Source organism: Melanotaenia boesemani, chromosome 20 (assembly GCF_017639745.1).
Source record: "Melanotaenia boesemani isolate fMelBoe1 chromosome 20, fMelBoe1.pri, whole genome shotgun sequence".
Lineage (NCBI taxonomy): Eukaryota > Metazoa > Chordata > Actinopteri > Atheriniformes > Melanotaeniidae > Melanotaenia > Melanotaenia boesemani.
Window position 1 is genome coordinate 7947636 of NC_055701.1, and position 21668 is coordinate 7969303.

Consider the following 21668-nt stretch of genomic DNA (forward strand, 5'->3'; position numbering starts at 1 on the left):
AACTTTGTAAGAAGGGGTCTGAAACCAAACAGCCTGTTTTCACTGACAAAATCTAAAATTTAAAGCCTTTAATTGATTTTTTATCACTTAGGAATAGTATGAACAAGATAATCAGTTGATATAGTTTTTACACTTCTTCATCAGGATCATATTTAGTTCAGTTTGAAGATTGTTAACTGAACCATAGGCTTAGTATTGACAAAACTTTCATTCTGGATTCCCAAACTCTTTAGAATTTCTAAAACTTCTTTGAGTTCAGAGTAAATCATTGTTGTAATCTAGTGGGATTTATTATACTACATGAAAACTTGCTCATTAGTTGGTCTGTTCTCTGGTACTTCCTTCAACTTTCTTGCTCGTAAAGGTCGAAACAGTTTCTGCCTCTTCTCAGCAGTGTCTCATTAAGAAATCACCGGGACTGTTTGTAAGATGGGCTGGATTTAACAAAGTTTGCACACACATTCACACACACAAAGTGAATAGTGATAGAATAAAACCATTAAATATTCACTCCAGTTATTGGTTTAGCACAGTGGTCCCCAAACTAGGGGGTAGGCCCCCACAGGGGGGGCTCAGAGTTATGAAAAGGAGGGGTGCAGCAAGGCCAAATCAAACTTATAGTTTTTGCACTGCCAGCAAAACATGGACACATTTTTGAAAATACCAGTGGGCAAATGATGAGATGAATCAACAGAGATTTTAACTACCAAAAAAAAGTAATGGTCAATGGTGGGTAATGAAGAGAGACCACAGTGTGTTGTATGTCTCAAAATATCATCACCTCACAGCATGAAGCCAAACAAGTAATAATGCTCCTTGGAGTGATCCTGAACATGAAGAAAAGCCTGTTCATTACTTTAGAAATAAAATACTCAACTGTTGTATATATCAAAGTTGTTTTACTAATCCATCTCATTGAAAGCTTAACTCACCTAAAGTAGACTGCAGAGTGTCCTAGTTTAAAACACCTCACACTATAGCAGAGGGATTTATGAGTCCTTATGCTACTGATATGGTAGGTATAGTTAACAAAGAAGGAGCCAATAAACTAAAAATTATTTCATGGCACATTTCTTCATATGTTTTCTTTGCGATGCATAAGACCATGAGGATCATGTGTGCAGAGATAATTACCATGTTAATGTCACCCAAATCACCTAGTAGGCACAGTGTAGGGTTTGCAGGAATATTACATTTAAGCTATCTTGACAGATTTAAAACACTTATGTGGTTGAATGGCTGAGCTGATGAATGGCAGGTCAGAGATGACTAGATCCTGACACAGTGCTTGCTCTACATCTAACCATGGCTCATCTGGACTACTAGGTTTAAGCCATTTGGAGATATATTGCAGCTTGTTAGCTAACAAATAGTGATTAAAGGCGGGTAGGTCCAATCCTCCAATCTAAAGTTTTTAGACTGATAAGTGATGGCTTGTTTTTCCATAGAAATTTTGATATAACTATAGTCTTGATGAGAATTTGTTAATGAGTGTGTTTGTCTGGTGAAGAGACGTCGGTGAGTTCTGGAGGAAAAGTGATACATCATCAGCATAAAGACTTATCTATATTTTTTTGGCGTGATTTCCTTTAATTTCTTTATTTTGTCTTGTGGCAGCTGCTAAGGTTTTTTTAAAAATAGCCCAAAGTGAGGGAGAAAGCGGGCAGCCCTGCCTGGTGCCTCTTTGCAAACAGAAGCTTGGAGAAGTTTGGTCATTGGTCTTCGCACATGCATTTGGGTTGTTGTATAATATTTTAATCCAGTATATGAAAGATGACCTAAATCAAATGCAAATGCAAATAAAATTTTCCAGTTTAATCTGCCAAGTGCTTTTCTGTGCTAAATAAGTAACTGTGGATTCCAGATTATGTAGGGTAGAATAATCTGCATGTGTTAGTAGAGGAATGTCTACCTTTAATAAAGCCCATTTGGTCAGGATGTATTATTAGAGGGCTATTTTTTCTATCCTCCTGGTGAGAGCTTTGCTAATTATTTTAAGATCTACATTTATTATTGAAATCGGTTGAAAAAAAATTGTGGTCACTATCTAAATCTTGTGATCATATGAAATCCTGAGGTGGACACAAGGGAAATAACCCCCCTTCCATAAAGTTGTCCCCACAAAAAATCATTGTAAACACATAATTTTTTAAATAATAATAAGTAATGTTCAATAAAGCACTCAACTTAATTCAACTTTATTTATAGAGTACTTTAACACAATGTCAGTTGAAACAAAGTGCTGAACACAGAATAGAAGCAAAAATTTAAAAGTAAAATAAAATACAAAGTAAAAACAAACAAGAGCAGTAAAACATTAAAACAATAAAACACTAAAGCCAGTAAAGCAATAAAAACAACAGTTTCATGCTAAATGAAGGCCAGGTCATAAAAATGGACAGTGATGGGGCTTCTCTAACCTGTAGCAGCAAAAAGTCCCACAGTTTAAAGCAACGACCACAAAAAAAAATATAAAAGCACATAAAACAAACAATGTGTGTTTTCATTGTTAAACACAAAGAATTTGTAGAATTTTCTATATTCTATATACAGAATATAGAATATGGACTAATGCTGAGCAGTGTTATACTTACTATTATTAGTTTTAATTAAAAAAATAAATAAAAAAAAACAGGAGAAAAAGAGGGAGAGCAATGTTTGTCCCCATGAGGAATTACTCTCTGAAATATTTCTGTTTATTGTCCCACCAAAACTGTAATGGAATTTTTGCCCCCAGGGTGCATTCACACTGGGATAGTCACATGAGCGGGGAATTCCAAAAAAAAAAAAGATTTTTTTTACGTTCATTTGGTTTGGTTTGCTTTCATACTGCACTTTACTCAGGAAGACCAAACTGCCTGGATGATGTCACTGCACTGGAACAATACATACTCGATTAGTGATGAGCAGGAGCCTTGGCAGAGTTCAAATAGAACAGTCTCTTAAATGTCACTTGTTCTCTTGTCAAGATCCAGACAAAGGTAAAAAAAAAAAAAGATGTAAGTCATTAGTTTTCTAGAAATCTTTTTCATGTAACTAAGGTGGCAAGGCTAGTCTTGTAGTGAACCCTTCTAGATAGGCTGAGCAATGAAGCAGGCAGACAGGTGTGTACTGGGGATCCTAAGCAGACAGAAGACATTAGCTGAGCACAAAAGCTTTAACAAAGAGCAAGACTCAGTTTTTAGCCAAATGCAATACCATATACATAAACTGACACACTGGCAGGTAGTGGGAAGTACACCAGGGTTTAGCAGAACACAGATGAAATTGGGTGTGCAGAATAAGTTGGAATGAGCAAGTGAGAAATGTTTAAACTTAAAAATGCTTGTGATGTCTTTATAACACACTGAGTCTTCCACTTTTGTGGTTGTAAGAGGGAGCAGTGAAGACAGCTGCAGCATGAACCGCGTCCTGTAATTTCAGGGCAATTACAGTAAAAATAGTCTGTTCATTAAGTTCCCATTTGTCATAGTGACTCAGGTCATTTCACTGCAGAAGCACCTATTTCACATATACATTAAGACAAAGAGCTGCAATGAAAAGTGTGAGCCAAACAGAAATATCCTGACCTAAATGGTCTGAAACAAGGAGGTAGGATCGCGCTACATCTCATTAGCCCCACTGTTTCTGATGGTGTCAGCAAGACAGCAGCCTTGCTGACACCACCAATTTAAACCAGTCTCAACCCAGCTGCCAATGGACAAGAACTATTTCTAAAAGGTGTTGTTGGAAAGTAATGACAAAAAAGAATGTGTCTGGTATCTTTCTACAACATGCCTGAGGATAACCAGGCTTTTAAAATATAAATGAATTATTATTAATTAACTAAACTTCCTGTGGCTTTCACTTCAGAACAGTTATGAGCTGAATCATGGAAAAATATCAAAAACAATAATACAAGGCTAGGCCTTGATTAGCTTATTCATTTATTAAACAGAAGGAAAATGAATCCCTAGGAAAATAAATATAAATGTATCAGGTTGAGCTTTTCTCCTTAGGTCTGACAAGGTCCTTTACTTGTTCATTGCAATGTGTTGAAGGGCAGAAACACATGGTCTGTTATATTACATTACATTTTTCTGCCATCATATCACAAGGGAATCATTTTAATGTCTTCTAGAAAATATATCCTTATATATGGGTTAGGGTTAGGGGTGTAAGTAAAAGATCCTGTTGATATAATGACAAATAACTTGCATATTCATTAGTTTGTATCATTTACTCATCAGCTTGCCCACATTTCATACCATGACTGTGATTTAAATCAATATATAATACATTGATTGCTATCAATTTGTCAGTCATATTCTGGGTACTTGGATACCTTAAAATTGAATAAGTAAAAGAGGAAAAATATACCTAAATCAAAGTCCACTGTTTTATCTTAGTTTTTCTGAATATAAATTGTATTTTCCTATATTTTTAAATTCATTCTAAAAGCTTCTACCACATCTGAGAATGCATTTTTCTTAGTTTCATTAATGCTCTGTGCTTCTTCTTTAACGTGATTCAGTGAGCTTATCAGTAAATCTCTTAAAACAGATAAATGGACTTCACTTCCCCCACTGATTTGTGCATGCTGTGCTGAAGCTTATTGTTCAGCCTATGGCAGTCAAAATATTTGTTTTCAATCAAAATTATGTAAAGCAGTCTGACCCAGAATGAATGTATAATTAGGAAGTTCAGATCTAGATCTTTTGAGATTGAATTAGACTAAAACATTTCACATGTTGTCCGAAAGGTTAATTCAGTTCTTGGGGAGTTTTAGCTTATAAATTGTTGGAAAGATTTTTCCCACTTTCAGAATCATTCACACTTTTGCAGAAAGTGTATTTTAAGTGTATGTATTTTTTTAATTGAGTGTATTTTAAGGCAACAGCAACACCTCAGTCATAAAATTCACCTGCAAATAACAGGGGAAAAATGCAGCAGCTGTTCACACCATGCACCACTTATTTTGATTTCTTATCTATTGTGTGGCTCAATTACAAATGACTGTGTTTTCAGTGTTTCAACAGATTTGAGCTGTAGGTGTAATTGTAGAACAAACTGACCACAAAACTTGTCTGTGCTACAGTAGATAGCTGATTTGCATTCTTGTATTAGAACGGATAAACTGATCATTTCTTCAGCATGAAAGAAAATTATTATATTGAGAGGGTGATCTCATGTTCAATGAGTTATGTTCAATAAAAACTATAAGAATGGAATTTGTACATTTGTTTCCTTTGTGACTTTTTTGTATCTGTGTGTGTGATTATGGTGGATTTGATTTTAAGGGTTGTGAATTATAAGTTCAGTTTTACTTTGCAGAAGCTGGCATCTGCATATACATAGCTAGACAAAAGATGAACATTTGATTTAAAAAGATTCCAGGAAAGACTGCAGACAGACTAGGTAGTTTGTGAGAAGGGAGAAGGTGAGTGCAACATGTTACCTTGAATGATTTGAATATCATAGATCAGAGAACAGATCTCTTCAATATGTGGATTTTTCCTCTATCTTCCTGTTCTCTGTACAGCGGGTTAAGATATTTTGTCTGGATACATGTCAGATTTAAATAGATTTGAAAGCTGACACTAAAGCTTTATTGATGTATGTCATACTGATACCTTTGGCAGCGGCATCTCTCGTCTAAACTTAGAGGGAAAAAATACTTCCTGGCACAGAGACATCATGCTGTACAGCAGGTAGTTCACTTCAGACACCTGACATTTTGTTTTTTGAGTTTAACGTCAGTTGTGTTTTTCAGGGAGTTGGCAGTTTCTTTTGACTTTCATCCTTCCCTTTTCACCCAACTCCATCTTCTAAGTTTTCCTTCCTGTTTCCTCTACTATCATATTCAATTATTTTGACATGGTTGTGTTAAACCTGCTGGACAACTCAGAAAGTGTGACCAAACAGGGACTCTTTGGTTAATTTGTTCTCGGTGGAGAGTTGCTTGTAGTGCAGAATAAAGTTTTATCCAACATTGTCAAACACCCCATGTTTAAAAAAAATTTTAAGCATCTGCAAACACCTCGCCACCTACATAAGCGTCTTCATATTTTGTTTCCATGGCAGCAGTACTGTAAATGTCGGGTTCTTGTGCTAGCATGACCATTAAAAGGAGCTTGGTTTCGGCCTATTTTTGTTGAACCCAGCTAAAATTTTAAGTAGGACATTGTTTAGAGGTTTGGTGGTGTCAGAGCACAACATTTAGAAGGCAGTGTGTCACATTTTTCCACTCCACTGAACAGACTGCTGGTCTTTTTTATTTTAACAGACAGTTATATTATTAATAGTATCATCAGCAACATTTTGTGGAAAACCCATTTGTTGGAGTGATATTGTCCTACAGTAACACACAGTGCTTTTATTCACATATGTGTTCATTTTGCATGATAATGTCCAACATGTCAATGGATTTTTCACCCTACCTGGATAACCATAATTAAGGCCATAACAATAGTTGCCTTGGTTACATGTAAACACAACACATTAGAAGGACACTTTGTTCCTTCCAGGTTGGATTTAGCAAATATCTTTATTTGGTTAGTAAGAAAACTCTCATGGTCAGGGATGAACTCCAATGGTTGCTTTTAATTGACATGAAAATCCTCTTCTAAATTCTAAAAATGTAATCATAAATCTGTGTGACTAAACACCACACTGGGAAAATTTCTGGAAGAGGACAATTTACTTTTCTTTGTTGAAATCATTTACCACCAGGTAAAATAAAGTGGCTGTGATGAAAAAGGGTCTTTCTGGGAAGATCTGGGATTTTCAACCAAAAGCACTTAAAGTAGCAGCACAGAGGGAAAAAGCATGCTTGGTTTGGTGATTTTCTTCAGGTAAGGTTGCATGTAAGAATCTTCTCATTCTGAAAAATAGAAAATAAACACAATTTAGTTCAAAGTTTTAACAAATTTTTATCACATGTTCTGATCCCAGGGCAACTAAACTAAACAACAAATAAGGAAATTTGTTTTTGGTTGATTTTTCTTCTCCCCTTTAATAATAACAGTTGGTGTTGTATTATACATCCTTGTAAAGTTGTATAAGTCACATGTGCTTCTGTAGAATGAACAACACAGCTAAACATACGTATAATGCTCCAAAATGTACCAAAAGCCCCTCCTATATTATTCTGTTGGTATTCACTCTTGTTTTAAGTTGCTTGGTGGATTGTATGATTGCACTCGGATATGTTTTTGTTCTATTCCTTGAAGTTTAATAACATTTCAAAAGTTGGCTCAGATTTATCTTTGAAATGATTTTTTTTAATGGTTCCTGTGACTGTTGTGCTGTAACTGTACATAGCATTTCCAGACTACTGGTATTTTTGCATATTCATGTAAGCAGTATTCAAACTTCCAGATTCAACCAGATGCAAGAGAGTTTGTTAAAAGCTCCAGTGTGTAATATACCAAAACACTAAGACGTGTCAACCACATGAGCTACGTGTTGAATGAGACTAACAGCAACTGCAGTCCAGTTTTTCACCTTTAAACTTTAACAAGTAGTGTTGAAAATAGGTTGATTATTAAATATCAATATTTATATATTCAAACTGAAATTTGCTATTGCATTTTAATTGTACTGCAAAGTGAAATATTTCCCATATACAACTTCTCCAGACATATTCGGCAACATCTGCAGGATTAATATATAATAAAGCTTTTAAATGTATGTGTTTTACATAGCTGGATGTTATTCGGGGGAAGGACTAGTGTCACTGCTGAAACTGATGCATAGTACGACGTTCACTGAGTTGCCGAGCTGTGTTGCAGTGAAACGGGTGGGAGGATACGCTACTGCGGATCACAAATGTTATTTGTGTGGGATGGGATTTCTGACACTATTAGCGCCATGAAATGTGTTGTAATCGCTGGCATGAGAAACTGTTTCTCTGCCAGCTACCCGCAGAGTTTTGGATAATTACGTTTTTATTTTCTCCAGATTTAACAGCCTTTTCCTACAATTTTCTCAATGGGCAAACCTCTGAGCAACACTGTTTCTCCACACTGTGTTTAACAAGATACACTTGTTTGTCCAGTTCAATGTGAATTAAAAATGCACTGTACTGTGTTATTGAATACTGCTCGAAACAGAGCAGATGAGTCACCTGCACAGCACCAAGTGCAAGAGGAAAACTACAGCAGTTCTCACAGAATAAACTGGTCGACAGCTCATTTTTCCTACTTTTTGAATTGTTAAATTTTTCTTTAATGCATCTTTGCTAATTAAGAAAAAGTTAAGGTCAAAGTTAGGTGATGTGGGCCAGTACGCATAACTCTTTTTTTATCATCCATCTACAAAAGCTCCTTAGACACTGCTTTTTGCTGACACTCTGCTCAACACAGGCTGGATAGGGAGAGAATAAGAGCCTAAATCCAAGAAAAACTGACTTCCAAATGGGAAAGTAGCAGATTTCTCTACAGGAAGAGTTGCTGCAGCTGTCATTAGCTCCAGCACTGATTAATAAAAAGCCATTTTATTTTAGTCTTTGTAATCTTGGTTTGTGGTGTTTTATGTAGATTTTTTATATAAATGCGGTGTATATTTATTTCCCTGTGGAATTACTGGGTCATGTACTGTTTGTATTCAAACTGCCATCTTTGTAGCTGTCCTCATACTTACATGCGTCTTTTACGTTGCCATGGTTGTTAAGTCAATTTCTCCACTAGTGGGGAGTGCTGAGTTCAAAGTTCACTCCTGCGATCTATCAGTTTCAGACACCGGTTGGTGGTGGTAATGCACCGCTACAAAGTCTTTTCCAGCTGTCCAACATGCCCTAAACACTCAAATGGCCTTTCTTTAAAAAATTCTCCTTGTCCTTGTCTTCATTCTTCATCTACTTTTTTTTTCTTTTCCTCTTCTTCTTCTCTGGTTTGTTTCTTTCGCTGGTCGCATGTTTAAAAAAAAAAAAAAAAAAAAAATTATATGCACTGCACTGCACTACATGACAGCATCTGGGTCCAACTGGACTCAAAAGGGGTCTATCACTTAATTATGACGTCCCATCTTATTTGAATTCATGCTTGTGTTGTTCTTACTCTCAAATGTAAGTCGCTTTGGATAAAAGCGTCTGCTAAATGACTGTAGAATAGAAAAGTAGAATAGTTATTCTGCTCAACACTACCCCGCAATTTCCAGTGGTATTGCTCAGTTTTCTATATCAAGCGACAGATACCTGTAACTAAGCTCCCTGAAAACGGATTAAATTACATGTGTAACTGACACAGGAGACGGACAAAACTGTCCGTCTGTGTATCCTTTTTCAGCGTTAAGCATAAATAGGACATAACACTATCTCACAAAGCACCCAGTGAAATCAGGTGTGTGAGTTAAGCTGTTTCCTCTTAGTGAATGCTAAGATATTAACAGCATTGGTGCACTTTTTTTAACAACAAAGTGAAAAACTAAAGAAAACAACAAAATAAATACTAATTAAATGCTGACCTTGTTCACACAGCCTGTCTAAAATGTGGCTGTTTGCCTGTCTCATCATCCTGTTTGTAGCATACAGAGATGGAAAATGGACCATATTTGTTCCACTTCTGACCTGGAAGTTGAGGCAGCCACATTGACAGAACTCCCTGCACCCGATAGCCATGCTGTTCTCACACCTCTGGCTCAGCATCCTCTGTCCTAAAAATGGGTCCTCAAATGGTTAATTGTTCATACAATTTTCAGCTTTAAATACACAGAAAAAATATTTAAGAAAATACAAAATTCCAGAGGCAGCTCACAAGTGAATAAGTCGAGAGGCTGGTAAGGCTGAGCAACATGTGTAGGTTTCTGTTCAGGTTTATGAGCATGCTAACAAACCTTAGTTAAGGCTTTTGCCACACAGGCTGGCAAAGGATGAACAGCTTAAGAAAAGAGAACATATACACTTAAGAATAGATGTAAAGTAAAATCTATAACTGATACATGTAAGGGCCATTTATTTTTCAAATCCATTAAATCCTGAATCCATGCTAGCTGCTACAAAAAACAAACTAGCAACTATTCTCTGGAAGCTAATAACTACTGTGGTTTGTTGACGTGAGAGGAGAAACACTTTTTGCTCCATGAAATAATTTTGTTTACGACCACCTCTGAGACGTTAGATGTGTCCATTGTTCTCCACATTCACAGCCTGTCTGTGTCACAGTCCAACACAGCACTCTTGTATTCACAGGACAAGGCTGACTTTAGACCAGACAGAGAATGCTTTTCCTTTTTCTGGTTTACTAATAATGTCTTGATTCGTTTTTGGTTTAAAGCACAGATGCTAATGAGCTGAAACCACTAATGTAATTCTGGTCCAATGTTTTATAATCCCTCTAAAAGTGGAGTAATTGTTTCTCTGCCAGTCTTGGATAATTCCCAAGGTTTAGGAGAATGAATTGTGTTTCTGCATAATTCTTCATTTTTCTCTCTTTAGCTTTTAACCATTTTCTCTGTGTTTCTTTGTCTGTGTTGTCTTATTAGAGTAAGTTATTTTTTTACAGACAGCCTATTACATGATGTCACAAATAAATATACAAAATTGAGCATATGTTGCTTTGTCACAAACGCAGCAGAAAACAATCTCACAGTCGGATAGCATGAAAGCTAAAGGTCACCTAGCAGGTTAGCTAGTAGTAGAAATGCAAGTTGATGACAATATATTATGCAAATACTATCGCATGTTCTCTGTTAAAGGTTGGACAATGTGTGACAGCTTATTACTGTATTAATCCCCATTTTATCCACAGGGTAGTCATATTGGATCTTAAGGGTGGGATTAGTGAGGTTCCTTGGACATTCCCAGAATGACATTCTAGTTTACTGTTCAAATTGGAAACTAATGTTGACCAATTAATTCAAATGGAACAAACACACCTGCTCAAGGCAATGTCATGATTCTTGTTTGTAGCTGCCAAACATTTTGTTTTTGCTGTAAATCAAACTTTTTGGATTCTAGACAACTTTTTTAGTAGGATTGAAATGCCCAAAACATCATTCGCAGCAGTGAAACCCCAAATAGAAAACTCAGATCTTTCAACAATTACTGAATTTGATTTTTAATGACTTCCTAGAAAAATAAACCTATGTTCTCTTTCTTTCTGGGTTAAAATATACAGTTTCCTCAGCGGATTCTTGATTAGGTTCAAGTTTAGTTCCACAGAACTGTGTGAACTGTTTTTTTTTTTTAAATCACTTTGTTAAAAAGGTCAATGACATAAGAAATCAAATAACTGCTCCGAATCACACCATCACTGTAAGTAGAGAATTTCCAGAGTGTTTTAATCGTTTTACTAATTTTACTCTTTTATCTCTCTCCTCTTTGGCTGATGTTTTATCTCACATGAAAACAACTACGTGCACTCTTGATGTCATACCCACCAAATTCCTCAAAGATGTTTTTAGTACTGGTGGGCCCAGCATTTTATCCATCATTAACCTATCCTTGTCAGAAGGTGTTGTCCCCTCCTGTTTTAAACATGCTGTGATCCAACCTCTTTTAAAAAAGCCTAATTTAAGCATTGATGATTTTAACAATTTGGACCAATCTCAAAGCTTCCCTTTTTATCCAAAGTTTTAGAGAAAGTTGTTTCTAATCAGATTTTAGGTTTTATAAGTGAAAATGACATCTTTGAGAACTTCAATCTGGTTTTAAAGCTCTACACAGCACTGAAACAGCTCTCCTCAAAGTCTCTAATGACATTCTTTTAGCCTCAGATAGAGGAGAGAGCAGCATTTTAATTCTTTTAGATTTAAGTGCTGCATTTGACACTGTTGATCATGTTATTTTAATCGATCGTCTTAAAACCTGGGTCGGCATCACAGACACTGCGCTTGATTGGTTTTACTCTTATCTTTTAGATAGAACCTTTGCGGTCAGCATAGGTAATTATACTTCCTCCTCTGCCCACATTGCCTGTGGTGTACCGCAGGGCTCTATTTTAGGTCCCATTCTGTTTTCATTTTATATGCTCCCTCTAGGACACGTTATAGCCCGACATAACGTGTCCTTCCACTGTTATGCGGATGACACACAGATATACCTCCCGCTGAGACCAGGGGACACTGGAAGCCTAACTGCTGTGTTAGAGTGTTTCAACAATGTGAACAGTTGGATGGCACAAAACTTTCTTCAGCTCAACAGTTCTAAATCTGAAATTATCTTAATCAACCCTCCTCACTCCACCGCCCAAATTGTAGACAGTCTCGGTCCTCTTTCCACTAACATCACACCATCTGCCAGAAACCTAGGTGTAACATTTGATTCCAGTTTTAATTTTCACCTTCACATTAATAAAGTCATCCAGTCCTGTTTCCTTCACCTGCACACAATCAGTAAAATCTAACCTGTACTCTCCCGACCTGATCTAGAAAAAGTCATCAATGCACCCATCTTCTCCGGACTTGATTACTGCAACTCCCTCCTCTCCGGGCTTCAAAATAAATCCATCTCTCACCTCCAACTTGTTGAAAACGCAGCAGCTAGGCTTCTCATTGGTGGCAATAAAAGACAACATATTACCCCTCTTTTAGCCTCGCTGCACTGGCTCCCTGTGCGTTTTAGGGTTGATTTTAAGGTTTTACTGATTACTTTTAAAGCTCATTTAGGGTTGGCACCCAGCTACATTACGGACTTACTGACACCCTACGAGCCTCCATGCAGCCTTAGATCCTCAAGCAGGTCTCTTTTGGCTGTTCCGGGGTCAAAACTAAAGACCAAAGGTGACCGAGCTTTTTCTGTCCGAGCCCCTCGACTCTGGAATGGCCTGCCTGAGGAGATAAGGCTGGCACCATCAGTGTCATCTTTTAAATCACTTCTTAAAACGCACTTTTATCGATTGGCCTTTTTATAATATTATAATATTTTATCTGTTTTATTTTCATTCTGTACTCTTGTATGTGTCTTGTCATTGTTTTCTGCTGTGTGATGTCCAGCACTTTGTAAACTCTGTTTTTAAAAGTGCTATACAAATAAAGATTTATTATTATTTATTATTATTTAAAATGACTTGGAAAAACCTGAGCAAAGTCTTGGTGCAGACTCAGGGGGAGGTAAACATGAGAGACTTAGAAAGTGCTATTTAAAATAAAAACAAAACAAAACAATAGACTTAATAGAAGAATATACACAATTATTTGATTTCTAACTCATTTGGAGTTAGGACATCAGGCCTACATCACATTAAAATTGATTTTCCAGCCTCAAGACAAACACGGTACAGACACAAAAGAAACCTCCAACTGAAAAACATCACTCTGAAAACTGGACTTAAAAATTTTTTTGTGTTGTTGCTTTTTCTTCATTCAGACAAATGTAAGTGCAACATCTGAGTAGCATATCATCCCACCCATTTAACGCATCACTCTGCTGCTGAGAAGTAAATTCCCACATGAACTCCAAATCATATCACTTCTGCAATACTATGCCTCCATGAGTGGTTAAAGCAATTTTGCAAATCGCTCCTTCTGGGCAATGCACTTAACATAGATGGACTCAGTAGATGCTCACAGCATTTGTCACCATATTATAAAGAATGTTTAGCTGCATTGTGACAACAAAGCTTCATTTTAAAGCCACCTCTCTGCTAGAAGAAAATAAAGCTCTCTGGGGATTTTTTTCTGATTAACTTGTTAATGGCTGTGCCTTCTGACACACCTGTGAAAAATCCCAAATTTGAATTATGTTTGTAATTTTTGCTTTAAAAATAACCAAATTATTAAGATTCTTGTCAGTGACAGAGCTTTCCTGTGATGTAGGCTCTTCTGTAAGGAGATGTAGAGATATTGTAGGTCATTAGATAACTTACCATATTCTTTTTTTTTTTTTTTTTTTTTTTTAAATATGTTTGAAGTGTTGGCCTTTAGCATTTCTCACAGGTCTGTAGAGGAATGCATTTTTACAGGAAGCAGACACAAAGAATGGCCATATTGACAGACCAATTTGTCTTGTTTTTATTTAATTATTTAAATTTTTTAAATAGCGATTTGAACTTCCTTTACTAGATCAATATTGTTTAAAGATAACGTGGTTGAAATAGCAGTAGTTGTGCTGAACCCTGAGAGATGACAGACCACCTTTTCACTAATGAATATAACAAAAAACCCAGTTGTAGGATGGCTCTAAAGTCAGCATGTTAAAATGGAACATTCTCCTTGTTTCTGCTTTCAGAAACAAGATGTATTCAAAGTTTTAATAATCTATTGTGGTTTCTTTTGTCTTAACACAGCAACACCTATATAAGGACAAATCCTGAGATAATCCTCTGTTTTTTCCAGCTCTGCATGTTATTGACTCAAGTAATAATTTAGTCCTCCACAGGAAAGAGGCCTTACTGTTATTATCTGCTACATGTTAAGTAATGTATATGCATTCTCTGTCCACATCACTTCAGTTCACTAAGGCTGAATTCATTCCTTGCGAATCACATAAAGCAGAATATCATGCACAACAACTAACATGTTATATTTCTCAGATATGTTACAAAAAAAGTGAAAAATAAGTTCATATTTATGTGTTGGGGAAATCATAGTGAGCATCTGTTCCCTGATTCAAGCAGTAAAATTCCCTTCCTTTGGTTTAACAATCAGCTGCACTGCAGTTTAGATCTTACCTTTACCTCTACAGAAGAGCTTCAACAACACATTCAGCATGATATTCAGCTGTCTGTCAAACCTCTCCACCTCCTCTTCTATCTTTCAGTTCTTCAGGCAGTCAGCCCAGTGGAGAAGCTACCATTTTACCTCTCGACCCTCTTGAGTCGTAGCCTCAGCTTTCTTCATAGTCATTCAGCTGCATCCACAACCTTTTCACTGACCGCATTACTTGGGGTTTATTATTATTATTTTCTTTGGGAAGTTAAGTTGAAATGAATGCCTTTCAGAAACTATTTAGTCATTTAATAAACTGTATTAAAGTGATATCAGGAGATGAAATTTTATATTTCTGTTCTTGTAAGTGAAAGTGTTCAAACACACTCTAGATGAATTCATTGCACTCAAGGTTTTTGCGGCTACAGCTATAGTTGTGTTGGTAATACAACTTATAGCTAAGAGTGGATACGATGTCAGATTTCTTTCTTTTTATTAGTAAATCATTAAAACAAAAAGAGGCATGTAACATATAAACTAAAACAGTTAGACTCATTTTAAAAAATGAAATTATGTGGGTTTTCTTTTCTTCTTGTAACCAGCAATAAGGGACCCAAACTGACTCTCTTCTCAGTTTATTCCTTCATTGTGGCAGCAGCTGTTCAGTATCAGAGACATGGAGCTCTACCACCACCCAGTGCTGCAGAGTGGATCTGCAGACAACTGAAAAACTGCTGGTGAATTAAAACAAAATTTTCTGTTTTCCTGCAGATCTGAAGTTCAGGACTTACTCTGAAAAGAAAGGTGTATAGTCTTTATAATATTATGTTCAAATTAAATACATAAAACCCAGAGGCAGTGTGTGAGGAAAAATTCCACCCTTGCTGCTCAAGTAAGGGTAAGTAGTACACAACCTGGTCTTTTTGCCGTGTGTCTGCATTATATTTATATTACTAAATGTGAGTCCATCATTATAAAGTCTTGCCCAAATTGTTTCATGCAACAGAACAATGATCCCAAGCAGAGCAACAGAATGAATGAAAAGAAAAATAGGTGTTTCTATCAAATCATGACATATACATTGTTTTTCACACACTATTTCTATGTGTTAGCTTAGTTTGTACTAGATGAATAATACATGGTATAATATGCAACGTGCTGTTGGTCATCGTTGGTTGTATTTATTTATTTTAAGACCTAAGGAGCATCTGCTTTTTATTATGTCCTGGTATATAAAACGGTAGGAACAGTGTGTACTTTCATTTTCATGAATCCAAACATGCATTTTTTTTTTATAATTTCTTCATTTAATCGTTTTCTGTTTGGATGTTGGTTCAGTAGCATAAAAGCTGATGCCACTGGTGGTGATCTGCCAACAGATAAATGTGTGATAAAATCCTAAACCTAATGAGTGTCCAAGGGGAAGATACAAACATGCCTGCAAACCATCAGAAGATAGTAGATAAGATTTTCATTGATTAGCAGGTTGCAATGAGGGAGACAGACTGGTGATGTGAATGCCTTTACTTGCAAGTTTTTTCTGTTTGTTGCTTCTGCCATCGCTTGATTTTTGTATCTTGCACTTGGCTACAATCAACTTTCTTTTGTCTTCTCTGTTTTGTTTTTACAGCAACAGTCATCATCACCAGGGGAACCACTTACATTTACCACATCAGAGCTTCACAGTTTTAGCACGTCCCTGCTTCACATTTGTATTCAGCAACATCAGGCCTCATTTGAAGGGTTGTACTTTAATTTCTGGTGAGAATGAAATTGTGTTTTTGCTTCTGGTTAGGGTGCATCTTCAGCTAGCAAGTGGGATTAACTGTCATCTTCAAGGACAATTCAGAAGGAAGATGATCTCACTGAATAGTTTAATAAGTGGATAGAGCAAATAACACCCGGACAGACAATTTCATCCAGCGTTTGATTGTAGTTGCTCATTTCTTTTGTTGAATTTAATTCCCCTTAAACCTTTCAACATTTTATTCTCCAGATTCTGAAAAGGAGTGATCATAGTTTAACCTCTTCTTGACATGGTCTATTTTTCTGCCTCCAGTCTGAAACAACACAATTACAAGAGCTGTTTGTATAATCTTTGTCTCAACAGAAAGCTGAGACATGCAAGATTACTACAGCAGAATCAGAATCCAGATCTATGTTTCTGTTTCTTTCTGTTTCAAAGAAACACAGTAGGAAAATGTAAATGGTTATCTCTTCCTAAAAGAAAAACACATTAATTTCAGTGAAAACCACAGGATAGCCGCCCAGTTCATCTAGGAATTAGTAAAGTGGCCCTAGGGTTAATAAAGTAATGTCTGATGAGGAACTAAAAAAAAGTTACCCTGAGCAGTTTTACAGATGTTTAACAGAGGTGTTACGCAGGTAAATATCTCAGGAACACATTGGCTAATGTTGGTGATGGACACCTCTATCAATGGTCAGAGTCAGAATAATATAAAGACAGATCCCTCATTGAGTAAGATCCCTTATAAGTGTGAATGCTTCACTCTAAAACCCTCTTCATCGTCATGGAAACTAGCAGGACCTTGGTGATTCATTTCAAACTAATGATTTATGAAATTGACAGCTAGCTCACAGAGTTTTTTGTCCCACAGTGATGAGACAGACATCACCGTAATCAGAAGAGTCTCTGCTTTCGTATGACAAATTGTTTATGTGGCTTGCTTGAAGTGGAAAAATTAGCAGAACTAGAAGAAATACAGATCATAGTTTCATAGTTGTAACTTTTTTCTTCCTAAGACTTTTGCAAGCATATTTTCTAACTCATATTTCTGTTAATCTTACATTGTAGCTGCGTCTGTGAGTAAGTACATAGTCAGTAGAAACATGGCTCATTTTTCTCATGGGAAAGCTGAACATGACCTTCCTAAGAAGATAACGCAGTTTTAATACTTGTGCAGAACAATTGGGTCCTCAGTTCACAGTCGCAGCTTGTTTCTGTGTTTGTGCAGATGTGAACTCCTTGCATGTAAAACTTTCTCAAGCAAGTTTCAGCTGGTCTGTCGTTCCTGATTAAAGTCTGAGATTGTTTTATTGAACAATAAAGTGGACAGTGCCGTTCTCATGTCTTTGTCACATTCCCATATATTTGCTTGGGGTTTCAACTGTTTTGTACTTTTCATACAAAGTAGCATAAAGTTTTCTACATAAAAACACACAACTAACAAATTTAAAAACTCACCTGATCATAATCTAATCACGTTCAGTCATACACACATACAACATGCATTCACCTTCCACCACCATTATTATGGAAATAAACACCAGGCTTGACTGGGAGGAAGCAATTTGGATTTGGATGCTTGGTAAAGTCTTTTAGCCGAGTTTTTTCCCGTCATTTTGGTACGCTACATGTTAGGATTGGTGCTTCATAGCATCTGCAAAGATCTTCTGTACTGCACGTATATCATGCTGCTCCATGTACAGGCAGCTCTAGTCAAGAAGAGGTTAATAAAATTCATCCACAAACCTACAAAGTGAAGACAAAGAATCATAAAAGAAACTACATTTGTTACTGACCACCAGATGTTACTAAGGTTCATTTTTTAATGTTATTTCAGTTTCATTGAAGTTTCACTGGACTCAGCACTGTAACAGTTTGACAACATCTGTCTGTGTGACATCAGTGTTTTCTGTGTGGAAAAGAAGTGGAAAAGGACACATTCTGCTAAAAACAAAAAACCTTTTCATTGAGTAATGTTTTCTATACCTCAATACAATGTTTTGCAGCTTTATATTTCTTTTATAATTTCCATGTAAAATATCTTACAGTCATAACTGCTAAATTAAATGAGTCTTCCTGAAGGTTTTGCACTTTTATATCCTAAATTCTCTTTTTCTATATCAGGTGCACATCAACATGTGGAGGATTTGGAAGCAGGCTGTGGCCAAAGGTGGATAAAGGTCTATCACCTGAGCCACAAATGCCACTCTTGGAGCATGGACACACCTGAAAAACACACTTCTTGAGGAGAAATCTCAAATACAATTTTATTAGGAATTTGTAATGATTTTTTTAAATCAATTTGACTCCAAGGACTCAAATAGTTCATGCAACTATCAGTTCAATATGCGACTATCTTGCTTTAAGCAGAACTGATTGTAATGTGTGTCTGCTACCACCAGGTGGCATCAATTTACCAAACTGTTTGCCAGCGTCTGAGAAAAACTAAACATAACATTGTTGCTACCTTTTTGGACAAGGTTTATGGAGTTTTCAGACAATTGAGTACAAACATAACAAACTTGCAGAGCCAAAGAACTGCCAAGATGTTCTGTATGAAACCCCTTAAAGAAAATAAATGGAATGAGGTCCAGTACAACCTCAGCCAGGAAAACCTAGAATTTCATAAGTCTGTGATGACCATGCACTGATTGTGAGCAAAGCATCCAACACAAGGTCTACAAATCAGCAGTCACTGGGCCCAATTACAACCAAACTGTCATTGGTTATCATATGAGAATTCGTTCTCAACCGACTTACCTGGTTAAACAAATGTCTTAACATGCACACCGAAGATTTCTGGAGTTATCAGGTCATTAAGTGACTAAACTGAGGTTGACATGCATAGACAGCATTCTGATGGTTTACTGGATGATGGCAATTATCTGATTATTATGAGAAATAGAATTAACACATCTAGATTTCTCCCCAATACTCAGATGTCTTCCTGGATGTAGACCCATATATCTAATATATTCAGTTGTTTTACATCTGATCATGTGCAAAAGAAAAAGTCATTTTAATGGAAAACGTTAAAAAGACGGAAGCAAAGCAAACACAAGGAGAGCTTAGCAGAAAAGAAAAACATGATGGCCTGCAGCAGCGAGAAATAAACTAAGTTGTTATTTTTTGTTTGTTTGTTTTTTATCCAAATTATTATTATTATTATTTGGGATTTTTGGTGATATATCTTTTTATTTTTTTCTGGTAATTTTTCATTGTTTGCGTTCATTCCTTTATTCTCCTGCTGTTGATTATTTTGATCCCCTATGTTTAGTTTTGTTATTTAAACCCTGTGTTGTAAATGTAAATGTGTTCAATAAAGCATTTAAAAAGAATAAATAATAAAAAATAATGAATTTCTATTATGCAGGCTTATTAGCTTCCACATTAAAATTTTCTTAGCGTGCTAACACCAGAGGCACCACCATGTTCAACAAAGACTGGACATTTTGAAAATAACTGGAAATTTTAGTCTTAATCACATATTATGTATCAAAAAATAAAATGATAATGGACTGAAAAATATAGAAGAGTTTTTCATATATCACATTTCATTAGTGTATATAGATGAGTCTGATCCTATTATTGTCTCATTACTCCCATTTATTTGGATTTTGAAAGTCATGTTAGCAGACTCACTAGACAGTTTGTTTGATATGAGGAGAGATAGCAGACATAATGTACAGATTCATGGAAATCTTCTTCAGAGTTCATTCTAGTCTGCTGATAATGACAAGAAAACATTAAAAATATCTGTTGTTTAATCAACAGAGCCCAGGGTTTCAGCATTAATGTTTTAAAGCAATTGCTAACTGTACTTTTAATGAGAATATGTAGAATTTCAAATTGAATAAAAAAGGGGAGCATGTATATAAAATTTAAAAAATTTGATTTAAGATGTACTTACAAGCCCAAACACACAAAACAAAGATAAGAAAATGTATGTTTATTCATTTCAGCTGAAGCCCATCGAATGACTTACAGTATTTGTCATATACTTCAACCACTGAGTTCACATTCATCCAACTTAAAGGAACAAAACTTGCATTTTAGGTGTCCTTTGAATACTTTTCAAGATTCTGTTTGAATTTGTTTAAATCTTATATTTAGATTAAAACAGCAGCTCAGTGCTCACGTTTCAAACAGACAGATTACTGCAGACATATCTGACTTTCCTGCTCCTCACAGGAAGAAAGAACTGAAAAAATGTATTAAACAAATTATTTGTCTACAAGATCTGAAAGGTTAACCAGCACCCCGTCTGTTTTTCTAAATAACAAGCTCCTTATAGACACATTTTAATTTGGATAATATCTGAATTTGGATTAGGATAGCTGTAGTTTTCACTCCGATGCTAGAGTCCAGTGTAAGTTCTCAAGGGCACTTAAATACATGTCCTTAGCATTGTGTCCAGCAAACAAAGGATACCAATAAATTCAATCAATTAAGTGCGATTAAAAATAAATAAATAAAAAGCTGATTAAAAAAGTTGTGAATACTATTTAATACAGTTTAAAAAAAAAAAAAAGCTCAAATTTGACATAAATTTGGGAAATTCCACTTGCCCTTCATCTACAAATAATAATAATAATAATATAGATCAAACTAAGAAAAACCTGAGGATAAAACATTAAGGTTTGAAAAGGAAATTGAAGAGCTGCAGAGTAATAATTTTGAGGTAAAGGAGAAAAATCATTGAGATGAACAAGAGCTGCAGCAGGAGAAAAGAATATTGCAAGAGGATTGAAATACACTTCTAAAGGAAAAGAATGAACTGGATCAAAAGAAAATACAAACTGAAGAGGCAAAGACCAATTTGGCAGAAAAGAAGCAAAGAAATAAAATAATAGCAGCTTCGAGATAAAAAGAAAAGGAGATGGTTCAACTTTGGATTTTGGAAAGGGCAGCAGGCTGGACAGCCAGTCATAGAAAAGATTAACCTGCAAGAAAAAAGACCAAAAACAGGAGTTAAAAAAAGAAGAAGAGAGGACATATCTGAAACTAATGGAAATAGAAAAAAACAAAAGCAGCTGAAATGGAAAGAAAAAACTAAGAAACATCTGAAACAAAAGAAGACGGAAGAAAAAAAATGGAAGAGGTAAAGAAAATTATTTAAATTAGCAGGATATACAAGAAGAGCTGCAGCACAAAGGCTGAGACCACCAATGAAAAACCAGTAACTTCCTCCTTACCTCTTCTCTACCTTCATTATATCTTCTTACATCACAACCTCCACATTTCCCTTTTTCTACAAAGCTCAACACTTATTTTCATTTCCACCATAACACCTCTACCTCTGTCTCTCTCCATCCATCACCCCCATTGTCCTCTACACACCACATCTCTGCCTCAC